General features: G+C 41.4%; 1 pseudogene; it reads right to left on the bottom strand.

Moving 5' to 3' along the window:
* Nucleotides 1-24340, bottom strand: part of LOC141265248 (collagen alpha-6(VI) chain-like) — a 341127-nt pseudogene extending 316787 nt beyond the window's left edge.
* Nucleotides 24341-24612: the final 272 nt, after the last annotated feature.

The raw sequence follows: 24612 nt of genomic DNA, 5'->3' as shown, positions 1-24612 counted from the left end.
GGCAGGAAAGTTGAGCGAGAAGATGTGGGTGTTTGTTGTGGCACAATTTCAGCTTGCCCACGGCCTCGGCCTCTGCATGCACCATCATCACCATCACGTCCAGTTCCCCGTCCCTTGCCACGTGCCTTGCCCATTTTAAATGGAGGACAATATCTTCCACGCTCACTACAAATGGCTGAATTTGGAGCAAACTTATATGTGATCCGTGTGACGGATAAACCACAGTTTTAAATAGCTAGCCTCTAGGCAACTATTTTTAACAGCACCAGCCTCGTGTCAATAAGTTCACTGACACACTGCAACAAAATTTCAATGGAAGCCAGAAATGGCAATATTTTCAGCGCAATTATATGTGATCCGTGTGATGGACAAACCACAGTTTTAAATAGCTTGCCTCTAGGTAGCTGTTTTTAACAGCAAACTGGTATCAATAACTTCAATGACACACTGAAGCAAAAATTTAATGGAGGCCAGAAATGGAAATATTTTCAGCGCAATTATATGTGATCCGTGTGACGGATAAACCATAGTTTTAAATAGCTGGCCTCTAGGTAATTATTTTTAACAGCGCCGACCTCGTGTCAATTAGTTCACTGACACACTACAAATTTTTTTTAATGGAGGCCAGAAATGGCAATATTTTCAGCGCATTTATATGTGATCCGTGTGACGGACAAACCATAGTTTTAAATAGCTGGCCTCTAGGTAACTATTTTTAACATCGCCGACCTTGTGTCTATAAGTTCACTGACACACTGCAACAAATTTTCAATGGAGGCCAGAAATGGCAATATTTTCAGCGCAATTATATGTGATCCATGTGACGGACAATCCACAGTTTTAAATAGCTGGCCTGTAGGTAACTATTTTTAACAGTGCCGACCTCATGTCAATAAGTTCACTGACACACTGCAACTAAATTTCAATGGAGGCCAGAAATGGCAATATTTTTAGCGCAATTATATGTGATCTGTGTGACGGATAAACCACAGTTTTAAATAGCTGGATTTTTAGCGCTGTAACATGGAAAGGACCTGGCTGTATTCTGCAGTGCCAACAAGCAAATGGCACAGAAAAACGGTGTTCTCTGGATTGCTTTATAAGCAAATAATCAGGATTAAGTTAAAAAAAAATATTCCTGGCCCCTGATACCTGGGGCTATTTCTACAAATATATGTAAAAGCACCAGCAGACAGAACTGGAATGGACCCTCTAGCTATATGCACTGCAGTCTGCTATATAACCTGCCTGCCTTCCTAGCACTGATATCTTTGCAGTTGGATTAGTCCTCAGAAGGACTGTTAGTTGAGATGGATATGTAGAGAGTCTTGTAGAATACCTACACTAACTAATAAACAACCAAATCTCTCCCTAGCTCAGCAGCACCTTTCCCTACACTGCCTGATTGCGGAGTAGACTGTGACGAGCACGGCGGTGCCAGGTCTGATATAGACCTGATGACGCTGTGGGGCCAGCCAATCACTGTAATGCTACAACCAACATGGCTGCGGCATTACAGCGTGTGGCAGACAATCCCTGCATGTTGATTGGCGCTCTAAAGATCGCCAAACATGCAGGGAGGGGACCCGAGCTCCCGCCAAGCAACCTCGGAAATACTCGGCGAGCGCCAAGCGGCTCGAGCAGTGAGATGCTCGGGCGAGCACTGAGCAGTAGCGAGCATGCTAGCTCGTCACTAGTGTGCATATAAAATTAATTTATGTGTCGTTTTAGTATATTGCAAGAAACATATTTTATCATCAGACAGAAATATGAACAGTATGAGCATCCACAAAAGCCAAAAATAAGAAAAATCTCTGCCAAACACAAACTTTGCTTCAAGTTCCTTAGAAACTCGTGCTGCAGTTTCAAAATCAAACATTTTTTGCCTGTACTGTTACATCCAAGTGAGCTTGGCTTTGTTACACCTGGCAAACTTTTCCTGGTAAAGCATGCCCTCTTGGCAACATGACATCTGACTACTTAAGACAAAAAGAAAAAGAAGTATCCAAATGTGAAATGGATCTCCATGAGTACAAATAATTGTATTATATAATTGTACAAAAAGGACAACGATAAAAACACTAAAGGAAACCTGTCAGCAGGATTGTGCTAAGTAAACTACAGACAGTATCAGGTTGGTACCGTTACACTGATTAAAATGATACCTTGGTTGATGAAATCCGTCCTGTGGTTCTTGTGTAATCTTGTGTAATCTTCGCTGCTACTGCGCATGCGCACATGCACGGGCAACGGTATCATTTTGCTGGAGTTAAAAATTTTTTGTACAAGACCACAATATGAACTGCGCAAGAGCAGTATTTAAAATAGGAGGCAGGTCACTGAAGGATCCGTGATCTGCCATTTAAGCCTCAATAATGAAGATAATGCCAGAGCGCCAAAGAAGGACCCGCCCACAATCCCACCATGGAGCACAAGCATATCATTATCTCCAAACTGCTAATAAAGATTAAACAGCAACCACAGGACAGATTTCATCAACCCAGGTAACATTTTAATCAATGTGTAACGGCGCCAACCTGACACTGTATGTAGTTTACTTAGCACAATCCTGATGACAGTTTCCCTTTAAAAATCCAATGGGCAGCAATAAGTAAGGTAACAACCTACCCTCCTCTGCCAAAAATGTATTACATAACAGAGTATCCTTTAAAATTAAATAGTGCATTGACCAAATGACCTGTAAGTGACAGTTCTAAATAATGTATAGATCAAGCACTAAACAAGAATCTTGTCCTATAAGAATATGTCAATATAACAAATAATATACTCATATTTTAAAGGGTACTCTGTTATGTGATAAAAAAATTTGCAGAAGGGGGTTAGTTTGTTACCTTATTGACAGCGCATTGTCATATTGCTGCCTATTATTATTTTTCTAATTAGTTTTAATTACTTTTATTTATGTAGATCCCTTTCACATATGCATACTTAAGTTGTTAAGTTGATCTCCTTGATAGTGGTGCCCTCTTAGTTTGCATTTTTTTAGGACATCGTACTACACAACATACAGTGCATACTTTTACATGGTTCTTGTTTGTTAGGACATAGCATTGCAACAGTACAAGAAATTTGCATCGCAGATGTTTGAGAACTTTCCTTTGTAAGCGTTCCTAAGAGTATAAGACATCAAGGAACCTTGCGCTGTAGTAAATCCATTTGCTCTTTATAGCTTCTTGCTCTGTCTCATGCTGTGCCAAAAACTGTTGGAAAACCTCCCTCTGCATTTTCCATTGCTGATCCATCTCTTGTTGCAGTCCTAGGTCGGCCACCACCATCTTCTTAAAGGGAACCTGTCACCAGGTTTTCCCCATATAAAGTACGGCCAGCATCTTTAATCTCTTTCATTTTGATTTTTCCTCCCCTTTTTCAACAGCCATTACTTTTTTTTATTTTTATGTCCACATACCCATTAGAGGGCTTGTTTTTTGCATAACAAGTTGTACTTTTGAACACCATCATTCGTTTTATGAGGCTTTGTGAGGGCTTATTTTTTTCACCCCGAGCTACTATTTTTACTTATACCATTTGGGGATATATACGATGTTTTGATCGCTTCTTATTACATTTTATTGCAATGTTGCGGTGGCCAAAAAACCCGTAATTCTGGCGTTTCGATTTTTTTCTCGCTACGGCCTTTACCTATCAGATTCATTTAATTTATATTTTGATAGATCGGACATACGAATGCAGGGATACAAAATATGTGTATTTTTATTTTAAATAGGGCAAAATGGGGCAATTTGAACTTTTGTGTTTTTTTTATATTTTTCATATTTTTAAAAAATTCTATTCTTTCTCTTTTTTTCTGTATTTAATAGTCTTTTTAGGAGATTTGGAGCTGCGATTGTTTGACCGCTTGTGACATTCATAGCAGTGTGTGTCAGCACTGCTATGTATAGTGAAAATCACGATCTCCTATAAACACCAGCTAAGAAGAATTCTCTTTATTCAATGTACAGATATAAACTTAGTGTGATCCTTTTGGCATTATTTGGATGCCCATCAGGTATACCTATTTATATATGATTTACCATATATATATATGCATGAAATTTGTGTTTGGATTATGCCTAAATATAGCAAGCAGATGTGCTCATGCGCTCCCTGCGTCCCGGCGTCTTCCTGTGTCCGTATCTCTATGCGGCCCTGACTACCCGGTCATGTGATGTGTCAGCTGATGAGTTATGTGGCTGGTGACATCTCTGGCCGCATGACGCGGGTATCGGATGACCGGGTCCTCCTGGGACCAGATGCGCCATTACCCCTCTGCCCTCCTCCATTAGACATCGGGATCTATATATACCATGCTTCCCCACACAGATGCCTCCCACTAACGAAGGCTTCAAAAGCCAAGGATTATCCAGCATGGAAAAAATCTCCAGAAAAATAGAAAATGTATTAATGAAAAGTATTAAAACCTTTTTCAGAGACATAAGATGACATCAAATCAGTACAGTTTACTTAAGCAGACACGTTTCGGAATGAAACTTCCTTATTCATTGCTATCCATAACCATGTGCTTGTCGGCGTTTTTATGTAGTATCCTGACTATACGTGGTTGGATATGGCAAATCCCATCTGGTAAGGAAATATACAGACATTTAAAAATCTACAACAATCAATTCTAAAAACACAAAACAAGAAAGGCAATGCAAAAATATATATATAATATTAGATTATTCATAGTGGTATATTAGATCATACCTAATGTTCATACCTTGTGGGGATCTTGTTATTTTTTCTTCGTTATCATATAAGTTTGATCTTGCTCCCCTCTTTGCAGAGACTTTTTGCATTGTTTGTGACATATGAACTATATTCTTATCTAAAGAGACTATATGCTTGAAAAATGTTTTCCTCTCTCTGAAATAAATTTTGAAAATGTCACAACCAGATGATATCAGTACGGATGCTGTATTACCTAAAACCTCTTTGGGTGAGGAACAGGATATACTAAGACTCAAGAAGGCAGCCTCCATTTTTTCATTAAAGAATCCAGCACATGAACAATATTGTAATGAAATGGATAAAAAGTTTAAAATGCTGGAGAGCCTTTCTATTAAAGAAATGAAATGATGGTGGGATAGAACTACTTTATCTTCATTCCTTGATAAACATATGATTTCCAGAGGTCTGCGAGAAAAGAAAATCCCTACTATACAATTTTCAGATGAATTTCTTAGAAAATGGTACAATGTTCTGGATCACTGTTCCAATCAATTGATGCAACTAATAGTTCCCCATGAGGAACAACAACTCAGCATGATTCAGAATGATATACAGGGGGTAAAATGCATCATTACAGCAGACATTAAACTGAAAAATTGTCATGAATGGGAATGTACCATGAAAGAGAAATTATCTTGTTTAGAAGATCACATAATGATTTTTTTTAAATTTGAAGGTGATCTTACGGATTACACTAATAACGAGGTTTATGTGTGGAAAAGACATAACAATTTTAACTGGCATAGCTCCAAACCCATTCTGAAAAATAATAGGGAGAAAAAACGCACTTAGAGAGAATTTTACAAGAAAGTCAGTTTTTCTGACACATACTCTTCTTTAGATACAACGGATGGAGTCACCTCTGAAGATATTTCTGATTCAGATAATGTTGCAAGAAGAAACACAGCTTACAATAAGAGCTCTATGGGAGTTGATTTTTTGAACATGGATCATTCCAAAAATGCATCAAAAAAAGAAAAAGGAGGAGGAGAGGAGGTCGAAAAAAAATAAAAAATCTGGGACGATATACAACTCGTCACAAGAATTATTATTGCAAACAATAATACATTTATCTAGTTATACTCAGAGTGAATCACAATTACTGTTGTTGTCTAAAGGACTTTCATTTTCACCCACAGTGGAATTTGATATTTATAAAACTATATTGGACATGAATAAGTTCGCTAGGACTTTAACATTACGATGTCATTTTGACAATAATGGAGATTGTTCACCAGGTAATTTAACTTCCACAGATTTATCTAGTATTTCACATTTACCTCCAGTTACCAAGATGGGAGATTTCCAGGAATCTTGTTCTATACTGGAATTGAAACTTCTAAAAAAGGAAAGTAGTTGTGATACAATCAATTTAAATAATTCTTTTCTGGCAAAAAATCCTTTCTTTTACCCGATTCAATCATGACCACCTGTACTAGAAATTTTTCAGGAACTAGTGGAAGATGAACTTCATGAATTAAAAAACTCTTTAAAAAAAGATAAACAACTTTCCAACCTTACTGGATCAGAAAAGAAAGCCATGAAAGAATTGAAAGAGAATAAAGACTTACTTATATGGCGAGCTGATAAGAGTGGAGCTGTCGTTTCGCTAGATGCAGGATTATATGAGAAATTAAACTATGATATATTGTGGAATTCTAACATCTTACAGGAGCTCACTTGTAATCCCACTGCCAGAATGGAAGTTAAATTACATGATCTACTTAAGGAGGGTTTCTCAATGAGTGTTTTAAATAAAAAACTAATGGAAGATTTAATAGTTAAATATCCAATTACACCAATCCTACATTCTTTACCGAAAATTCACAAAGGATTTTTCCCTCCACCTTTAAGACCAATTGTTGCTGGTATTGGCAGTTTGGGAGAAAAATTGAGATCCCGGGTAGATCTTCATTTATAACCATTGGTAAGAGATTTTCCCAGTTATTTACGAGATACGAAACATGTCATCTCATCTTTAGGTAACAAACCATGGCCAAGATCTTCTTGTTGGTTGAATTGTGATGTTGAAAGTTTATATCCGATTGTTCTTCATGATAAAGCATTGCAGATATTAGAATATCATCTTCACACTTATAGTCAATATTCAAGTGAAACACAGGATTTTCTTATTATAGCAGTAGCTTTTTTGATTCAAAATAATTTTTTCTCCTTCAATGGTACATATTCCTTACAAAAACAAGGAGCCCGAATGGGAGCAGGTTTTTCTCCTTCAATTTCAAATATTTATGTGTCCTTTTGGGAGGAGAAATATATTTTTTTGTCTATGAATCCTTTCTCCTCCCATATCAGGTGGTTTGGTCATTTCATGGACGACATGTTCCTAATATGGGAGAGAGATTTAAATTCAATTGGGAGGGAGATTTAAATACAATAGCTAGGGCCGACTGCTGGCCTTTTAGGAAAAGCAACGGCCGTCTGATGTCCCTATAAAAATAGGCTTTATGACTTTCAGAGTCCCTCCATCATAAATAAAACAGGATGTGTCTGAAGATGTGTCACACACCACATTGCCAGATAAGGTTGTAAAATGTTAAAATGACATTTCCCGGTGAATGCATTTGTCTTAAAAAATAACGTAAAAAAACCAAAACAATAGGATCTTTCTTTAGTATAAAAAACAGCGTCACCAATTTAACCTCAATGTAATCACATTGTTCAGCTCATGCACCTCCTCCTCCATCTCTGAAATGACCACATCAGTAACAAGCTGACAGCACTGCAGCACTGCCTTGGCCAAGCGGCAACAGGCTGTGCTGAAGATAACATGCTTAATGCTTAATTGACAAACCGCCCAGTGCTGCAGAGTTGTTGAAAGCTGTAACAGAGCATCCTGATCTGTGGCTCTCACCGCTGAACATACAGCCAGGCATGGTCTTGTGTGACAATGGGCAGAACCTGGTGAAGGAGAAATGACAGCCGGAGTAGATACGGTTTCCCTCTATGCCAGTCCTTTCACCGAGCTGAATACAGCTCTCAGCAAAAAAAGTTGTGGACTGGCTCCATACCGTCCCTGGCCACATTCACCTGTCCACGTGTTTGTGGTTAGGCGGTCCTTCCTAGTAAATGCACTGGGGAGGGCACATGTAATGTTGTGGGACCCATGCTTGTGGAAGGCAGAGACCATACCGGGAAATATAGTGGCGGCTTGGGACCGAGTATGGACACCCAGCCGCCGGCATGAGGTTGTGAAAAGCTTTCGCCTCCACGAGCTTAAAAGGCCATATTTCAAGTGCAGTTTAGTGTTGCGGCCTGTGGGTGGGTGAGTGTCTGGCTGCATACTCGCGCTTGCATTCCAAGTAACAGAAAACGAAGCAGATGGTGGCCTCTATCATCATCATGACCTCACCTCGGCACTATGAACTCTCCCGAAGGAGAAGCCAGGGCCCGCCGGAGGAGTCTCTGGTTCTCTGGTGGGCCCTTCCAACCCTGCCGAAAAGCAGCCCTGGCTAAGAAAAGTGTGGGGGAAGGTTCCCGGATACTCTATGGCTGCTTTTTTTAATGTGGATCGACCATGCTTATGCATGTTATTTCTCAAAACGCATTACAGATCAGGCCATTGTCCAACTCTGTATTCAAGAAATTAAATGCGCAAAGAAAGATGTGTGTGTGTCAAAGCACCACCGACAAGTGTGAGTTGATGTTGGACGGGCTGCCATTGCTTCTGCAACAAGCTCAATTACAGGACATCCTGGGAGAAATGACACACAGGGTAGATACGGTTTCCCTCTATGCCAGTCCTTTCACCGAGCTAAATACAACTCTCAGCAAAAAAAGTTGTGGACTGGCTCCGTACCGTCCCTGGCCACATTCACCTGTCCACGTGTTTGTGGCTAGGCGGTCCTTCCCAGTAAGTGCACTGGGGAGGGCGCGGGTAATGTTGTGAGACCCGTGGTTGTGGAAGGCGGAGGCGATACCGGGAAATATAGTGGCGGCTGGGGACCGAGTATGGACACCCGGCCGCCGCCGGCATGAGGTTATGAAAATCTTCCGCCTCCACGAGCCTAAAAGGCCACATTTCAAGTGCAAGCAGCTGTCAAAAATTTGGTAGTATAGTATTGCAGTCTGTGGGTGGGTGGCTGCTTGCATACTTGCGCTTGCATTCCAAGGAATGGGGTAGGGACAACTGAACGCTGCAGTGGGACAAGGACGTGGACGGTGATTGTTGCAAGTCTGCAATGACAGGTGCATGCCGGGAGGCATCTTCGCATGCGCCAAGGATCACTTATGATGGACACACTTTTAGGCAGTGACCTGGGAGTCAGAGATGCTTTCAGAGGTCTTCCCCATGCTGTTCCCATGTCTTTTCAGCACTGTCTGCATGTGTCTGATGATGTGTCACACACCACATGGCCAGATAAGGTTGTAAAATGTTAAAATGACATTTCCTGGTGAATGCATTTGTCTTGGTTGAAAGCAATGCAAAAGTGCAAAAACGCATCAAAAACGCTACGTGTGAACATAGCCCAAGGTGTGGAGGAGTATTTTTGTTTTTGGTTATTTATTTTGCCTTATATACAAGTCATTACCCTGGAAAGGATGTTCCTTAACATATTTCCCAGGAAAATCCATTTTGGTTTCGTTTGTGTATGTTTTATTGTGAGTCCGTAAAAGTGGCTTAATACTCTGACCACGATGTTGACAGCAGTGATCTGGGAGTCAGAGATGCTTTCAGGGGTCTTCCCCATGCTGTTCCCATGTCATTTGAGCACTGTTCCCATCGATTTGGGCAATTTTTAGGCCCTCTGCAGACTGCCGGGGGGAGCCGCCTGAAAAATGCACGAGTTTCCCATAGACTTACATTGGGCTTGTTGCCCGGGTCGAGCACCCGAGTATTCCAATTTGCTCGACCCGAGCATCGAGTACCCGAGCATTTTAGTGCTCGCTCATCACTAATTATTAATAAAAAATTACCCATTCTATATGAAGACAAAAACGAAAAATGAAAAGAAAGAAAATCCTTTCAGATCCAATGAGATTTTCGGCTAGGAAAGATCCCACTTTAGGAGATTTGTTATCTCCAAGTCTTTTTTCAAATCATTCTCCTGCTTCAAATACTTGGCTGAATACTAAAGGTTTCTATAAATGTGGGCATAATGTTTGCACTTGTTGCAATCATGCCGTTAATACAACGAAATTTAGTTCATTAGTTACAAAAAAATCATATACAATTAAGGATTTTATTAATTGTAGTACATCTTTTGTAGTCTTTGTATGTTTGTGCAATATATAGGATGTACAACCAACCCTCTAAAGGTTAGAATTAGGAGACATCTATCGGATTCAGTAAAGAAGTTAATCACTAAATGCTTTGAAGCTATGAAACACTTTTCCATTGTGCACAATGGGGATACTGTAGCTTGCTCCATTATAGGCATAGAACGGGTTAAAAAAACAATCAGAGGAGGTGATCACCTGAGAAAGTTGTTAAACAGGGAATCTTGGTGGATCTATGAATTCAGAACCAGATCCCCACAAGGTATGAACATTAAGTATGATTTAATATACCACTATGAATAATCTAATCTATAATATAATCGTAGAAGCGTGTCTCTGTCCGAAGCCTCGATAGACTGCGCATGCGTGACGCGCAGTCTGGCTCCAACAGAAGCAGGCATCCAGCCGTTACAGGTAAGAGGAGGTGTATGGCGCCGGAGATCGCGCGGTATGCGTAGACACTGAATGCTTACCGCGGATCTCCGGCGCCATACTTACATACTTACCTGACCGGTAGGAGCGTTGCCGCGGGGCCTCTCTTCGCTGGAGACCGGGGAGCGGAGTGAAGGCGTCGGACCGGCGCGTGCGCATTGCGCTATCCGGCGCCATTTTACTGAAGACACATTTACAGTGTGTCTTCAGCAAAATGGCGCCGGACAGCGCGGTGCTCCGGCGCCGCACTCCTCCCCCGGCCTCCGGCAGAAGAGGACGCAGCAGCGCTGGAGTACAGAGAAGAAAGGTGAGTATAACTGTTTATTTTTTTTGTATGTGTGTACAGTGTGAAAGGGATGAGGGGGCCACACATACCAGGATTGGGGTGAGGGGTACCACACATACCGGGATTGGGTGTGAGGGGTACCACAAATAACAGGATTGTGGGGTGAGGGGTACCACGCATACCAGGATTGGGGGTGAGGGGTACCACGCATACCGGGATTGGGGGTGAGGGGTACCACGCATACCGGGATTGGGGATGAGGGGTGCCACGCACACCGGGATTGGGGATGAAGGTGTGCCATCCATACCAGGATTGGGGGTGAGGGGTGCCACGCATATCGGGATTGGGAATGAGGGGTGCCACGCATACCGGGATTAGGGATGAGGGGTGCCACGCATACAAGGATTGGGGATGAGGGGTGCCACACATCCCGGGATTGGGGATGAGGGGTGCCACGCATACCGGGATTGGGGATGAGGGATGGAGTGCAATGCATACTGGGATGAGGGTTGGGGTACCATGCATACCAGGATGAGGGATACCATACACACCAGGATAGGGATGAGGGGGCCACACATAACAGGATTGTGGGGTGAGGGGTACCACACATACCAGGATTGTGGGGTGAGGGGTACCACACATACCAGGATTAGGAGTGATGGGTACCACACATACCAGGATTGGGGGGGTGAGGGGTACCACACATGCCAGGATAGGGATAAGGGGAGCCACGCATACCGGGATTGGGGGTGAGGGGTGCCACACATAATGGGATTGAGGGTGAGGTGTGCCATGCATACCGGAATTGGGGGTGAGGGGTGCCACGCTTACCAGGATTGGGGCTGAGGGGTGCAACGCTTACCGGGAATGGAGGGGAGGGGTGCCACGCCTACAAGGATTGGGGATGAGGGGTGCCACGCATACCGGGATTGGGGGGATGAGGGGTACCACACATGCCAGGATAGGGATAAGGGGAGCCACGCATACCGGGATTGGGGGTGAGGGGTGCCACACATAATGGGATTGAGGGTGAGGTGTGCCATGCATACTGGAATTGGGGGTGAGGGGTGCCACGCTTACCAGGATTGGGGCTGAGGGGTGCAACGCTTACCGGGAATGGAGGGGAGGGGTGCCACGCCTACAAGGATTGGGGATGAGGGGTGCCACGCATACCGGGATTGGGGGGATGAGGGGTGCCACGCATACCGGGATTGGGGGGATGAGAGGTGCCACGCATACCGGTATTGGGGGATGAGTGCTGCCACGCATACCGGGATTGGGGGGGTGAGGGCTGCCACGCATACCGGGATTGGGGGGATGAGGGGTGCCACGCATACCGGGATTGGGGGGATGAGGGGTGCCATGCATACCGGGATTGGGAGGATGAGGGGTGCCACGCATACCGGGATTGGGGGGATGAGGGGTGCCACGCACAACGGGATTCGGATGAGGGGGGCCATGCACACCAGGATGAGGAATACCATGCATACCAGGATAGGGATGAGGTATGGGGTACCACGCATACCAGGATTGGGGTGAGGGGTACCACGCATACCAGGATTGGGGTGAGTGGTACCACGCATACCAGGATTGGGGTGAGGGGTACCACACATACTAGGATTGGGGTGAGGGGTACCACACATACCAGGATTGGGGTGAGGGGTACCACACATACCAGGATTGGGGTGAGGGGTACCACGCATACCAGGATTGGGGTGAGGGGTACCATGCATACCAGGATTGGGGTGAGGGGTACCACACATACCAGGATTGGGGTGAGGGGTACCACACATACCAGGATTGGGATGAGGAGTACCACACATACCAGGATTGGGGTGAGGGGTACCACACATACCAGGATTGGGGTGAGGGGTACCACACATACCAGGATTGGGGTGAGGGGTACCACACATACCAGGATTGGGGTGAGGGGTACCACACATACCAGTATAGGATGGTGGGGACAGGATGGGGCAGCACAAATACCAGCAGGGGGGCAGCACATACCAGCATGAGAGACCATATGCCAATAAAAATGCTCGCCACCCGGGCATAGAACGGGTGGTTCAATAGCTAGTATTATATATATATTTTGCATTGCCTTTCTTGTTTTGTGTTTTTATAATTGATTGTTGTAGATTTTAAATGTCTGTATATTTCCTTACCAGATGGGATTGGCCATATCCAACCACGTGCATAGTCAGGATATGACATAAAAACGCAGACAAGCGCATGGTTATGGATAGCAATGAGTAAGGAAGTTTCATTCCGCAAATGCGTCTGCTTAAGTACTCTGTACTGATTTGATGTCATCTCATGGCTCTAAAAAAGTTTTTTAAAGCTTTTCATTAATACATTTTTATGAGATTTTTTCCACGCTGGATAATCCTTGTCTTTTGAATACTTTTTTTGTGGCACTACCAGTTTCCGTGTGCGGAAGCCTATCTTCTACATGAATGGGTGAGCTGATCATTGCTTTTCTTTTATCTTCACTAAGAAAGGCTTGGTCTAAAACGTGCATTGAGGTTCGGCACCACACCACCAGCAGCTTTCTAAATTTTATTGGTATGTTTGTCTATTTATACTTTCCAATGAGAATTATACTATGATCGCCTCCTATGACTAATCCCTGCAATATGTGGTCTACTCATTGATTTATACACCTCATGTATTCTGCAGTATATGTCTATTGGACTGTCTCCCTCATTAGATTTTCCATTATATACAGTATTAGTCTGGGAAACTGTATACTACAGATGGGATGGTAATTATGTACTACAGATTTAATCAGGATATATAAGATAAACAACTTTTTTCAACAACAAATCTATCATTAAATTAGCAATGGTGTATATATGGTTATATATATATTTTTCGGATTTGCACTTTAGCACTTTTTCATATGATTAGCATACCATTGAGCCAATAATCAGTTGCTGTTCAGCATTAGTGTACTTTGATATGAGTTCGTGCAATCACAATTTTTGGTCTAACATTGTATGCTGCTTTATATTATCTATTTTGTTAATGTGTAATTCAATATTTTAACCACTGTGTGAGAGACTTCTATGCCACCACATGCCCAAATATACTACAATAAGGCTGCGTGCCCAAGTTGCGTATTACAAGCGTATATGCTGCGGAATTTCCGCAGCGTAAACGCTTGTAAAACGCATGTATATCCGCACCCCATGGTCCCCAATGGCATTCCGCAATGTCAATGCCCATGCTGCGGATTTTTCCGCAGCGTATATGCTGCGGTCAAAAATCCGCAGCATGTTCATTAATTTTGCGTTTCCGCATGCGGAATCAATGTGCGGATGGTACCCAAGTCTGGAGGAGAGGAGACTCTCATCCAGACCTGGGTACCAAAGAACCTGTAAAAAAAAAGAATAAAATAAAGTTTATACTTATCTTCTGATGTTTTCCCTCCGTCGCGCTGTTGTGTGAAGGACCTGCCACGTCATTGAGTCATGTGACCCATCACATGACTCAATGACATCACCGCAGGTCCTGCACACAACAGCGTGAGCCGCTCAAGACTCCGGACGGGGCAGAGAATGCATCGGAAAGTGAGTATAAACTTTGTTTTTTTATTTTTTACCATTCTGATTCTTTTTTTTTAACTATTACTTGGTCACACTATATAAATCCATGCCGGTTGCATGGATTTATATAGTGTGAACAAGTTGTCAAGCACTTTTCCAAGTGATGCTTAAATCACTTGGAGAAGTGCTTGATAACCCGCATGCGGAAATGCATGCAAATATGCTGCAAAGACGCCTCACAAACGCTTCTACCTGGAGGGAAAACCGCATGTAAAATCCGCATGGGATTTTCCCACCAGGGAGAAGCGTAAAAAATATGCTTCAGTTCCGCAACGTGGGCACTTAGCCTAAAGCTATTTTTATTTAAATAAAACATTTTTTTGTATTTATCTTATTGACTGGTTGTCGGTTGTTGTTTTTTGGCATTCTATATAGCATACTAGCATGCTGTAAAACAGGGCTTAAAAATGCCGGCCGTTCTTTATATAGGGAAAACCTGGTGACAGAGGCTGTTTTTGCCTTAGTCACCAGGCCAATTTTTTCAATTCTGACCAGTGTCACTTTATGAGGTAATAACTCTGGAACGCTTCAATGGATCCCACTGTCACGGGTGTGTCAGGGTTGACAGACAATCATACGGTGTCCGGCTGTAGAACGTCACTGCGTTTGGCCTTACAAACATCTCCCTGATCCTTTTATGATTCCTCTCTCTTTAGAACCCAGCAGTTCTCCTCACCTTGTTTGGGGATTATACCTTTCCCTTTAAGACCCTGAGGTATCCTAACCTTTCTGCTGTTAATCAGCACTTCCCGGCTGTGTCCTTAAATACACTCAGATCCTCAGAGAGGTGCTGGTGATAGCGTGTTATACCTATTCAGGCCTGGGATTCTAGTAGTCGGCTAGAATTACTTTGGAGTTCTTTCATGGATAGTTGCCATGCTTTCTCTGGTGTCATCTTGGAGCTAAGTGTATTCCCCTGTTTGTTTCCCCTCTGTGTACTTTAGTTTATAGTGGAGCTGACTTTGTGCTCTCCCCTACCGCTCCCTACAAAGGGCCTAGCCTTAGGGTCAGCTGGAGGCAGGTGTTCTGCTCGGCGATAGGTGCAGAACCTATTTAGGGTCTATAGGGGAGTCAGGGTTTCTCGTTAGATTTGTTTAGGGGTCTCCACTCTCCTTTTCCCTAGTTGTAGGGCTCCCTCCCCTTTTCCCATCGTTATACACTTGGTTCTCCCCATACCTAGCGTGAAACCCACTAATTCTGAGACTGTTTTTCGTGACATATTGCACTTTATGATAGTGGTAAAATTTCTTTGATACAACTTGCGTTTATTTGTGAAAAATTAGCAAAAAATTAATCATTAATAAATAACATTTTCCACATGTCTACTTTACATCAGCAAAATTTTTGAAACATATTTGTTTTGTTACTAAGTTATAAGGGTTAAAAGTTGACCAGCGATTTCTCATTTTTACAACATCATTTACAAAACCATTTTTTTTAGGAACCACACCACATTTGCAGTGACTTTGAGGGGCCTCTATGTCAGAAAATATCCAAACGTGACACCATTCTAAAAACTGCACCCCTCAAGGTGCTCAAAACCACATTCAAGAAGTTTATTAACCCTTCAGGTGCTTCACAGGAATTAATGGCATGTGGAAGGAAAAAATTAAAGTTTTACTTTTTCCCACAAAAATTTTAATTTAGCCCCAAATTTTTAATTTTCACAAGGGTAACAGGAGAAATGCACCATAAAATTTGTTGTGCGATTTCTCCTGAGTATGCCGGTACCTCCTATGTTGTGGAAAACTGTTTGGACACATGGCAGGGCTCGGAAGAGAAGGAGCACCATTTGAGTCTTGGAATGCAAAATTGTCTGGAATCGATTGCGGATGCCATGTTGCATTTCGAGGGCACCTGAATGTGCCTAAACAGTGAAGATGCCCCACAAGTGACCCCATTTTGAAAACTAGAAGAAATTATCTAGATGTGTGGTAAGCACCTTGAACCCTCAGGAGCTTCACAGAATTTTATAATGATGAGTCGTGAAAATTAAAAACACATTTTTATCACAAAAGTATTATTTTAGCCTTCATTTTTTCTTTTTCACAAGGGTAACAGGAGAAAATACACCTTATTTGTTGTGCAATTTCTCCTGAGTACGCCCAAACCCCAAATGTGGTGGAAAACTACTGTTTAGGTGCATGGCAGGGCTTGGAAGGGAAGGAGCGCTATTTTGACTGGAATAGGTTGCAGACACCAAGTCACATTTGAAGAGCTCCTGACATGCCAAAACAGCAGAAACCGCCACAAGTGACCCCATATTTGGTCACTTATGGAAAATGAACAGAACAATGTGTTATGCAATTTCTCCTGAGTACATCAATACCCCATAAGTGGTTGAAAACTTCTTTTGAGGCACAGTGCAAAACTTAGAAGGGAAGGAGCGCCATATTACAGTATAGATTTTGCTGTTGTGGTTTGCGGTTGCCATGTCACATTGGCAGAGCCCTAAGGTCCCAGAACAGCAGAAACCACCATAAGTGACCCATTTTACAAACTACACCACTCAATGAATTCATCTAGGGGTGCAGTGATCATATTGACACCGAGGGGGGGCACAGCATTTTATACCATTGGGCGGTGAATACATTTTTTTTTAATCACAAAATAATTGTTTTAGCCCCAGATTTTACATTTTCACATGGGGAAATTGGTAAAAATGGTGCTAAAATATGTCACACAATTTTGAGGTTTCCATCTAAATCGCAGAGTGATGTGATTGAGATGAAACCCTCAAGGGATCCATTCACTATAATGAGGCAGCAGATTTACTCAGCAGAGTTACTCTGGACTTCATCTGGCCTTAGTCATAGAGCAGGCCGGGGGTTCCATCTGAATCACGTATTTCAGAGATCCACACGGAAACCCTGGTGAAAGTGCTCAGTGTAGAGCGCAGGATAAATGTGAGCTGAGAACTTACTGCAATCTTTGGGAGGCAAAATGAACAAATCAACAGCAAGTGAAGAATTTGTTTTGTTTATTTTTTACAAAATTTCTCGTGTGGTATAAGTGATTAGACGACTTTATTCTTCGGGTCGTTGTGATTACAGCGATACCAGATTTATATTGAGTTTTTATGTTTGACTGCTGTCACACACTAAAAGATGCTTTTTTTTTACTAAAACAAGTTTTTGTATCGTCATATTTTGAGAGCTATAATTTTCCCATATTTCGGTTGGCAGAGTCATATAACGTGTTGTTTTTGCGGGACGAGTTGACGTTTTTATTGGTACCATTTTCGGTGAGATGACATTTTTTGATCCCTTTCTATTCAGATTTTTGGGAAGCAGAATGAACAAAAACCAGAAATTCAGAATTTGTTTTTTTAATGTCGCTCCACGTGTGGTAAAATTGATAAGATAGCACACAATGAAAACTATTTTAGAGAAAAAAGAATTATTTTTGTATTGCTTTAGTCTGAGAGCTATAACTTTTTTATTTTTCCACTAATGGAGCTGTATGACAGCTTGTTTTTTGAGGGACAAGATGATGTTTTCAGCGACACCAATTTGATTCCCATTTGACTTTTTGATAGCGTTTTATTCCACTTTTTGTTCTGCAGTATGATGAAAAAACAAAGTCTTTTGCTCTGTTTTTTATTTTTTTTTTACAGTGTGCACAGAAGGGGTTATCTAGAGTGACAGTTTGATAGAGCGGGTTGTTCTGGACTCGGCAATACCAAATATCTGTACTTTTTTTGTTTTTACATACATATACGTATTTATTGGTTTAATATTTTTTTTTATTCATTTATTTATTTTGTGATATTTATTTTTTTTAATAGTCTGAAAACATTTTTAAACTTTTTTTTAAACTTTTTTACTTAGTACTTATATGGGAGTTCAATTTTTATTTTTCTGATCACTGGTCTCATGCATTGCATTGCTTTACACATGTATTGCATTGCATGAGACCTGTCAATTTTACAATGGAGATTGGAGATATATGTGTCTGTGTGTACATGTGTCTGTGTGTATGATACGTGTAGCAACTATGTGCCGCATCAGTATAACATGTATTGGCATCTGGTAATCAGCGGTACAGTTAACGCTGTTCCCATACGCCGGGTGCTGAAGAAATTTCTCATCATTGTCCCTTGCCGGAGCTGCGATCAGTGCCAGCAGGGGACATTGTTGAGAGTAGTAGTCTGCTGCCGGTGCATCCAAAACCTGCAAAAATAAGAATAAAATAAGAAAATCCTTATACTCACCTGTTCTAAGTGTTCCCAACTGTAATCCATCTGACCGCTCACGCCGGGAAGAATGAGTCACTACAGTGAGCGGGCCCCTGTCCTCCACTGAGCTCACCGAGCGGTGTCCTTTCACTCAGTAAGCGCAGCACAGAGCAGGTGCCCACTCGCTGGAGTGAGTCATTCTTCTCGGCTTGAGCGTTCAGATGGATTACAGTGGGGGGCATCTTCAGACAGGTGAGCATAATGATTTTTTAAATTTTATTCTTATTTTTACAGTAAAAGCAGAATACTACTCTCAACATTGTCCCCTGCTGGCGCAGGGGACAATGATGAGGACAGCGTTCAGCACCCGGCGCTTGGTTACAGCGCTAACTGTACACTGATTCCCAGGTGCCGATACGTGTCACACTGATGTGACATTTTGCATGGGACATTTTGTGGCCCATGCTGTGAGAAAAAAATGGACATGTCAGCGCGTTTTGCCCACGGACACACGAACATGTGCACAGAGCCATTCATTTAAAAGAGTCTACGTGTGTCTATGTCTCCAGTATGTGTGGAAATGGACACCACACATAATCAAAACACTGATGTGTTAAAGACCCCTTAGACTCAGCTGCTGGCTGACAGGCCACCATAGCACATCTCAACACAGGAACGTCGGAGAGGTGAGTGAAGCAGTCCTCTCCCTCTCACCATCCTCTAAACGCCACGATCACTATGGATCTACACATCTAGAAGATAGCAACAGGTTAACATAATTAGGACCTGATCCAATCGGTTCCGGATGATGTCACCTGTCAGAGCTACCACTCTGCACCAGAATCGCAGTGCTTGCAAGACAAAATCGCAGCAAAAAACGCAGGCAAAAAACTAAACAAAATAGCTGCAAAATCACAGTCAAAAAATGCAACAAAAGAGTGGCAAATCGCAGACAAAAAATGCAGCAAAATAGTGGCAAAAACACAGCAAAAATGCAGGCCAAATCAAAGCAAAAATGCAGGAAAAAACGTGGCAAAATCATGGCAAAAATGCAGACTGTTTTGCTGCGATTTAGCGATTTAGCTGCGTTTTTGTATTCGTTTTTGCTGCGATTTTGCTGCGTTTCTTTTTTCTGTGTATTTGTTGTGTTTTTGCAGCAATTTTGCCTTCATTTTTGCAAGAATTTTGCTGAATTTTTGCCACAATTTTGTAGCGCTTTTTGCCTGTGTTTTTGTCTGCGTTTTTACAGCAATTGTGTTGTGAATTTGCTGCGTTTCTGCCGCGATTTTGCCGGATAGTACAGTGACATCTCCGGATGTGGCTGTGCTATCAGTGAGATCGCCGTGGGGCACTCGGGATTACCTGGACTGCAGCAGATAGGTGAGGATTATGATGGTTTATTATTTTTTTCTTTACTACAGGTGACATGGACATCGGGGATTAGGTATTAAGGTGAAGAAAGGTGTGTTTTTTATTTTTTTTACAGGTGACGAGGACATTGGCGATTAGGTGTAGGAGAGTATATGGTAGTGCCACATATGTGGTCAAAAAATACTTTTAGTCACAGTGCAAGGCTTAGAAGGGAAGGAGCACCATATTGGAGTGACAATTTGCCTGGAATGGTTTGCGGGTGCCACGTTACATTGGCAGAGCCTGTGAGTTGTCAGGACAGCAGGACCCCCATAAGTTTTACAAACTACACCTCTTAATAAAATCATTTAGTGGTGCAGTGAGCATATTCATACTGAATGTATTTCAAAAAATGTTATACCATTGAGCAGTGAAGAAAATAAAAATACATTTTTACCACTATAATGTTGTTTTAGCCCCAGAGTTTACATTTTCAGAAGGGGAAATAGGTAAAAATGACTGCATCATTTGTTACACAATTTCTTATGAATGTGGAAATACCCCATATGGCTTTACAGTACTGTTATGTCACACTACGAGACTGAGTCTTGACTCATATATACAGTACAGACCAAAAGTTTGGACACACCTTCTCATTTAAAGATTTTTCTGTATTTTCATGACTATGAAAACTGTACATTCACACTGAAGGCATCAAAACTATGAATTAACACATGTGGAATTATATACTTAACAAAACAGTGTGAAACAACTGAAAATATGTCTTATATTCTAGGTTCTTCAAAGTAGCCACCTTTTGCTTTGATGACTGCTTTGGGGTGTGCAAAGCAGTCATCAAAGCAAAAGGTGGCTACTTTGAAGAACCTAGAATATAAGACATATTTTCAGTTGTTTCACACTTTTTTGTTAAGTATATAATTCCACATGTGTTAATTCATAGTTTTGATGCCTTCAGTGTGAATGTACAATTTTCATAGTCATGAAAATACAGAAAAATCTTTAAATGAGAAGGTGTGTCCAAACTTTTGGTCTGTACTGTATATGTTGTAGAATACCTACACTAATTAATAAACAAGCAAATCTCTCCCTGAATCAGCAGCAGCTCTCCCTACTCTGCCTGTTTCCGGAGTAGACTGTGACGAGCCTAGCATCACCGGGTTTTAAATAGAGCTGATGACGCTATGCGGCCAGCCAATCACTGTAATGCCACAACCAACATGGCTACAGCATTACATTGCGTGGCAAAAAATCCCTGCATATTCATTGGCTCTCTAAAGAGCACCAAACATGCAGGGCGGGGACTCGAGCTCTCGCCCAAGCAAGCCGGAAATACTCACCGAGCTTGTCAAGCACCGTGATGCTCGGGCAAGTACTGAGTAGTGGCAAGCACGTTCGCTCATCACTAGTGTCCACATTTGTGACCTGCTGGATCGCACTGTGTCTTCTGTGTGGAGCCAAGGTAACTTTCTCAAATCTATGAGAATCAGAATTAGATTATTTAGCCTCATTCTGAGTCTCAAAGACGTATATTGAGAAACTGAGCTCGGCTCCACACAGAAGACGTGGTGCGATCCAACAGGTCATAAATGTGGACATGTGATGCAGGAGCGGACAGGAACAGTGCGAAAAGGCAGTAGACAGAGAAAAGTAAAGAATTGTAATACAGTCTCTGCATTTCTGTTTGCTAATAGAGGGGAAAATAAACCTAAACTCAATTCGGTTTAATTTCTGACTTGGGTTTGATACACTAAAGATTTTCTTGTGGTGACACACCCCCAGTGATTTGTCTGAGAAGGGAGTTGGCTAACTTGCTTATTTCAATAGTAAACCAGCTCCATCTTCTGTCACAGCTGATGTATGGACAAAAAAGTTTCTCACTTAACTTTGAAATGAGCCAGTTGCCAGTTCTTTTTGTCCACATAACTGGTAATGAGTCTCTCATATGTTGATGTTGAGTCAGAAGTGGAGCTATTGCAACCAGCGCTGATATCTTGAAATTGAGGCACTTATCTTAATACAAATATATTTTTAAGTTGCATATATTCATATTTTAACCACATCTAAACATATTTTTTATATGAACAGCTCATTTAACCTGATAATGAAGATAATTAAATATATTTTGGGAAACTAACAATTTTTCATAATAGATTTTTTTCTATATTAGGCATTAAAGACCTTTTCATTAGATATACACTGTGTGCAGAATTATTAGGCAAATGAGTATTTTGATCACATGATACTTTTTATACATGTTTCCTACTCTAAGCTGCATAGGCTTGAGAGCCAACTACCAATTAAGTAAATCTGGTGATGTGCATCTCTGTAATGAGGAGGGGTGTTGACTTATGACATCAACACCCTATATAAGGTGTGCTTAATTATTAGGCAACTTCCTTTCCTTTGGCAAAATGGGTCAGAAGAGAGATTTGACGGGCTCTGACAAGTCCAAAATTGTGAGATGTCTTGCAGAGGGATGCAGCAGTCTTGAAATTTCCAAACTTTTGAAGCATGGTCACCGAATGATCAAGCGTTTCATGGCAAATAGCCAACAGGGTCGCAAGAAGCGTGTTGGCCAAGAAAGGCGCAAAATAACTGCCCATGAATTGAGGAAAATCAAGCGTGAAGCTGCCAAGATGCCATTCGCCACCAGTTTTGCCATATTTCAGAGCTGCAACATTACTGGAGTATCAAAAAGCACAAGGTGTGCGATACTCAGGGACATAGCCAAGGTAAGGAAGGCTGAAAAACGACCACCTTTGAACAAGAAACATAAGATAAAACGTCAAGAATGGGCCAAGAAATATCTTATGACTGATTTTTCAAAGGTTTTATGAACTGATGAAATGAGAGTGACTCTTGATGGGCCAGATGGATGGGCCAGAGGCTGGATCAGTAAAGGGCAGAGAGCTCCACTCCGACTCAGACGCCAGCAAGGTGGAGGTGGAGTACTGGTATGGGCTGGTATCATCAAAGATGAACTTGTGGGACCTTTTTGGGTTGAGGATGGAGTGAAGCTCAACTCCCAGACCTACTGCCAGTTTCTGGAAGACAACTTCTTCAAGCAGTGGTACAGGAAGAAGTTGGTATCGTTCAAGAAAAACATGATTTTCATGCAGGACAATGCTCCATCACATGCATCCAACTACTCCACAGCGTGGCTGGCCAGTAAAGGTCTAAAAGAAGAAAAAATAATGACATGGCCCCCTTGTTCATCTGATCTGAACCCCATAGAGAAACTGTAGTCCATCATAAAATGTGAGATCTACAGGGAGGGAAAACAGTACACCTCTCGGAACAGTGTCTGGGAGACTGTGGTGGCTGCTGCACGCAATGTTGATCGAAAACAGATCAAGCAACTGACAGAATCTGTGAATGGAAGGCTGTTGAGTGTCATCATAAAGAAAGGTGGCTATATTGATCACTAATTTTTTGGGGTTTTTGTTTTTGCATGTCAGAAATGTTTATTTCTAAATTTTGTGCACTGATATTGGTTTACCTGGTGAAAATAAACAAGTGAGGTGGGATTATATTTGGTTTTTATTAAGTTGCCTAATAATTCTGCACAGTAATAGTTACCTGCACAAACAGATATCCTCCTAAGATAGCCAAATCTAAAAAAACCCCACTCCAACTTCCAAAAATATTAAGCTTGGATATTTGAGTCTTTTGGGTTGACTGAGAACATAGTTGTTGATCAATAATAAAAATAATCCTCTAAAATACAACTTGCATAATAATTCTGCACACAGTGTACTATAATTGTCTAATAGTTAGGATGGGATGTGTGCTTATTGGGCAGTTACAATTGATTAAGATGGCAATACCCCTTTATATGTCATTTGACTTGCAAAAAAAAATATTCAATATTAGATACAGAATAAAACCTAAATTTCAATTACATTAATCCAGCATTATATTTCGATATTATTAAAAAAATTATTGAGCAGTAGTAAAAGTTAGCCAAAATATATACTAAAAAGGATTCAAAAGGTGATACTTCTCTGTTGGAAAACACTAAAATGTTAGAAAAGAAATGCTTAAACTGCCCTTTGTTTTTAAATGACTACTGTAGTTTCAATGTCAAAAAATTAAAAGTATCTGATTATACATTCATTTCAACATGAGCCGACAGTTGTGACGCCTCTCTATAATCCTTACGATTTTTTTTAATTGTTCAGTTATCAATTATGATTCAATTATTTGATACTCAGAACCAGCAGGTGCATTTGGTACCAAACTTTAGAGAACATTCAATTTATAATAATACTTAATCTAGAGGTAAGATTGATAACATAAGGCACAGCATATGAGATACATCTGTAAGCAATATTGGGTTACTTACAAGAACATGGAGAAATTCCAGTTGAACGAAGTATCAGAGTTTTCATAATGTTCTAGCAGGAATAAAAGCAGAATCCTTTTTAAATCATGCAGATATCACTCCTCCCAGTGCTATGAAGTAAACTCCTCTTAGAAATAACCAGGAACAAATAGAATTCACACATTTCTTGAGCAAAATTTTTATAGTGAAGTATACTGCATATACTGTTGCCCAAAAATGTTTATGAATTGGCCAGTTTGTTACATGAATAGCTATTTAGTGTTTATACATGTTTTCTTAAAGATTGTCACTTCGGAGAGGTCATTGGCATATTAATTAATTAATGTTAAAGGGAATCTGTCAGCAGAATGTCACCCTTAAATTATTCATAGCTCTTTCAATGACAACTCCAGTAATACCTTTACAT

The sequence above is a fragment of the Phyllobates terribilis genome, unplaced genomic scaffold (genome assembly GCF_046119375.1).
Source record: "Phyllobates terribilis strain yellow unplaced genomic scaffold, ASM4611937v1 Scaffold_4__5_contigs__length_816908805, whole genome shotgun sequence".
Taxonomy (NCBI): domain Eukaryota; kingdom Metazoa; phylum Chordata; class Amphibia; order Anura; family Dendrobatidae; genus Phyllobates; species Phyllobates terribilis.
The sequence above is the reverse complement of the archived record's forward strand: the minus strand, read 5'-3'. Positions and strand labels throughout refer to the sequence as shown.